Source organism: Tupaia chinensis, unplaced genomic scaffold, assembly GCF_000334495.1.
Source record: "Tupaia chinensis unplaced genomic scaffold, TupChi_1.0 Scaffold000513_1, whole genome shotgun sequence".
NCBI lineage: Eukaryota > Metazoa > Chordata > Mammalia > Scandentia > Tupaiidae > Tupaia > Tupaia belangeri.
Genome location: NW_006160026.1, coordinates 2,663,391 through 2,667,658, shown reverse-complemented (window position 1 = coordinate 2,667,658; position 4,268 = coordinate 2,663,391). Strand labels below are relative to the sequence as shown.

Here is a 4,268-nt window from a genome sequence, read left to right as displayed (position 1 = left end):
AGGTACACATTCTTTTCTGTATCCAGACTCACTGTCCAAACTTAAGAACCGAATTTTGGCTAAATTCTCTGATGTATCCCTGACTTTTGAACTGTTCTTGCTTGCAACCTGGACTCAGAAGCCAAATAGACTTGGACAGTAAAGAATGTATAAATACACAGGAAGCTAATAAGGTGCTTACTGGGGGTGAGAGTGGGTAATAAACCCTTTTGGATATCATTTTTATTTTTGAGCCATGTGAAATTACTAATCTAGTGTTCAGATGGATTTATTTTTAATATCTGAAGTGCCACACGTGAGGAGGAAAGAGATGAATGCCAACTGTAGTGATCAGGAAGGCTTTGGAAGGAGGAAAGCTGTGAAGGAGACACCAGCCTACAGGTTTTGCCAGTCCCTCCCCAGTTCTTTCAGCAGCCCCAAACTTGTTAATTACTAAAATTATTATAGGCACTTTCAAGAAACAAGATTTTTTTTTTCACCCTGAAATCAGGAAATGAAGTCTCTAGAAGACCTCTTAGCCCCTGTCGTTCCTTGAATTGAGCAAGTGCTTACTGTGTGTGTACACTGCCAGCCTTGTCTAATGTTAGATGCCGGGAAACAGCAAAGCACAAACTGCATGGAAACCCCTTCCTCATGACACCTGGTGTCCAGGGAAGGTAGACATTAACAGAGAAGTGAGACAGTACGTAATTTAATCATGAGTCAAGACTGTACTTTGAGCATAGCTGTGTCACTATAGAAGTTGGGGATGTCAGGGGTGGAGTGGCACCTCACCCTCATTGCTTGGCAGCCATGTTCAAAGATCACCCAACCACAGGAACTGCCGGGATGTCTTTTTTCACACTAATGCGCACAAATTACACTGAGAAGTAAAATGCCAGCAACAGGTTAGATCTAAAAGTGCTTTACTGGCTTGTCAGGCATGGTCACAGGCATTCTTGTCCATACCAGCATTTCTTAAACGTTTCCCCAGTCCAGACCTTGCAGTCATTGCTGTAGGATGGATTTCATAATAGCACATTTCAAAGCAGTGTTTTTACTTCCCGAGTTTCTGGTGGAAAGCAGTATTTACTGCCCCGCCAGCTCTGTGGCCCCGTAGTCATTTGGCCTCTGGAAGACTTTCCCTTCAGAACATTCGTGATTCTCTACAACCTCTAACGGAGTGGCCAGTGGCGGTGATTTTGGAGCCCAACTGCTGGAGGGCAGATCCGAGCTCTGCCGCTTCCTGTGCTCTGTGATCTTGGGCACATAACTTCCGTTGTCTCTGCCTCGATTTTCTCATCTGAAAAGTACACCTGTGTAGGGTTGTGGTGAGGATTAAGTGACTTAATTAACAGTGCTCGGGGGTCAGCCAGGTGGTATGGTGGTTAAGGCAGCTGGATCCCTTATGGCCAACTGTGTGGTTTGAGCCCCAGACTGGCAGCTTGGAAAATGCACTGAGTATGTGTGCATGTGTGCCCCAAATTTGAGAAACAGAGGAGAAGATTGCAGTGTGGCCACCCTCCCCCGTAGAGGGGGTGCTTTCTCATTTTCCCTCTCTGTCTCTCTACAGAGAGCATACATGCCCTCAAACAAAAGATTTTTTTTAAAAAAATGCTTGTAGCACATAGTAAATGCTATAGAGCATTTACTGTTGTCACTCTCTCACTTGGCTAGTGACCCAGAAGAATAAAATGAAGGTCTTATAACTTGTAGTTCAATCACCCATTTATTCATTCAACAAATTCTTAGCAATTTCTAGGCTCCAGGCACTCAGAGGTGCTGAGGATACAGTAGTGCACTAGACAGGGTTCCTGGCCCGCTCACCTGGACTGGGAGGTGAAAACACAGGATGAAAAACCAGATGTTGTTATTTCACTGTTACTAAGTATAACAAAGAAAACACAGTGGAAAAGGGGGTTGAAATGGAAAGGGGAGGAAAGGAGTATTTCAGCATCTAGATGGTGCATTTACAGGGGGAGCCAGAGTGTGACCCAGGGGCGAGTGGTCAGCAGCTGGAGCAGTAAGTGCAGATGCCCGAGGTGGGATGCACCGGGCCTGTTCAAGCTAGAGCACATGGCAGGTATGGCCAGAGCAAACTGACCCAGGGAGAGATTGGTAGTAGAGAGTGTGCCACATGGAGATGGGGCCAGATCATGCAGGGACTCGTAGGTCATGGAGTGTTCGGAGATTTTATTCTAAGTACAAATAAAAGTTTTTAAACAGGAGTAGCATGATCCAAATTCTTTTTTTTTTTTTTTTGGAGAGGTTTTTGCTATAGAGCCTGTGCACTCGCCAGAAAGACAGAGAGAGACGTAGAGATAGAAAGAGAGAAATCATCCCCAGGGGGGATGGTCACGCTGCAGTCCCTTCTCCTCCATCCTCCTCTCAGGATCTTGGACACACACGCTCACGTGCCCGGCATGAGTTTTAAGCCACCGGGTCCAGGACGCAAACCACGGTCGACTACGTAGGAGTCCAGCAACATAGCCATTACACTAACTGCTGGTCCCATGATCCAACTTCTTTTAAATGGATCCCTTCAGCTCAGTGGTTCTCAACCACAGGTGATTGCCTTCCTCCCCGCCCAAAGAATACTTGGCACTGCCTGGAGATGTTTTGTTGTCACAGTTCGAATGTACTACTGGCACCCACTGGGTAGAAGCCAATGAGTGCTGCTAAACATCCACAGTGCACACGACACCTGTCTAACCCCAAATGTCCATGGTGCCAGGGTTGAGAACCCCAGCTGTAGCTGCTACCTGAAAGGCAGACTGTGTGTGTACTGGAGGGCAAGTGGTGGAAACAGAGACAAGAAAGAAACTGTTACACCAGCTCCCCCTGAGAAATGACAGTAAATTGGGCAAAGGCGGAGCAGTGAGGGTGATGAAAAGTCATCGAGTTCTTGGTATGTTTTGAAGGGAGAGCCAGCAGGATTCCCTAACCAGTTTACGTATGGATGTTTAAGAAAATTGTCAAGGTTTTAGCCTAAGCATCTATGTAAGCTAATAAGGACCAGGTTAGAGGGGACAGGGGGAAAGTTGTATTTATCGGCCATTGCACTAGAATTCTGGTATCCAGACTTTCTGATAAATCTTATTTCCACCCTCCCTAGAACCCCATTGTCAGTAAGCCTCTCACGGCCAGGGCTCTGCAGGCCAGGTGCCCAGAAAATGTGAGCAAATCATGCCTAGTGAGAGTCCAGGCACCTCCTATGAGAATTAAGAGAGTCAGGGTGGAGGTGATGTCAGGGTGGCCCAGATGATCACGTGATACCCGAGAGTCCTCTGCATCGTCTCTGCCAAATTGTCATGTGGCATCTGTGTGGTACTCCCAGTGCAGGAAGCCCCCTGCAGACCTTGCTGAAACTTGTTAACGTGCGGGAACAGAAGTCTAAGATCTCTTTCCCCGCGATTTTCCATCATTGATCCTTGTTCTGCCCTCTTGGATAAAAATAGGAAGGAAAATTTCCAGTGAACTCCTACCCCAGGCATGACTCTGTTTCTTACCCGTACCCGTTTCCCTGCAGGTGGTAAGCTAGGCAAGTGGATTACTGATATTTTACAGGTGAGGAAACAGGCTCGCCAAGAACTAGATTTACCTGGGTCAGGTTGATAGCAAATGGTATCAGAATTGAATCAAGCCTCTTTTTTTTTTTTTTTTTTTTTTGTGGAGAGCTTTTGGCGATAGGGTGCATGTGCTCACCAGAAAGACAGAGAGACACAGAAAGCAAAAAAATCACCCTCCAGGAGGGATGGCCATGCCGCAATCCCTTCTCCTCTGTTCTCCTCCTGGGATCTTGGGCATGCACACACACGTGCCTGTCATGAGTTTACGCCACCAGGTTCAGGACTCAAACCGCAGTTGACTACAAGGGAGTCCAGCGACATAGCCATTAGGCCAACTGCAGGTCCCAAATCAAGCCATTTAATTACTAAGTCTGAGGTTCCATTCCTCAGGTAGTACCTGCCTTTCCCGCTTTATCTATGAAGTCCCATGCACCTGGGGGCTCAGAGGCCGGGCTTAGGCCATTCTGGCTGTTCTCTGGGAGTCTCTAACTTACCAGGCTGTGGCCGTTCTGCAATGACTTCATCCTAAACGTAAAGCACCCCTTTGACTATAAGACCATGGCTCCTTGCAAAAGCAGCAAGTCACTGCAGACAGATGAGAGCTGAGGCTGTGCGCCATCTACCTGCCCCTCTCTTTATTGTTGGCCCAGAGTGAAGCAGGTGTTGGCACCTGTTCACAAGCTGTTTCCTGGCTGTGGAACACAGCAGCAGCCACCACCG

At 47.3% G+C, this 4,268-nt stretch overlaps 1 protein-coding gene across 1 annotated transcript in view; it reads left to right on the top strand.

The window, feature by feature from the left end:
* ASAP1 (ArfGAP with SH3 domain, ankyrin repeat and PH domain 1) overlaps positions 1 to 4,268 on the top strand; it is a 359,138-nt gene that overhangs the window by 302,196 nt on the left and 52,674 nt on the right. The gene's annotated exons all lie outside the window — the stretch shown is intronic.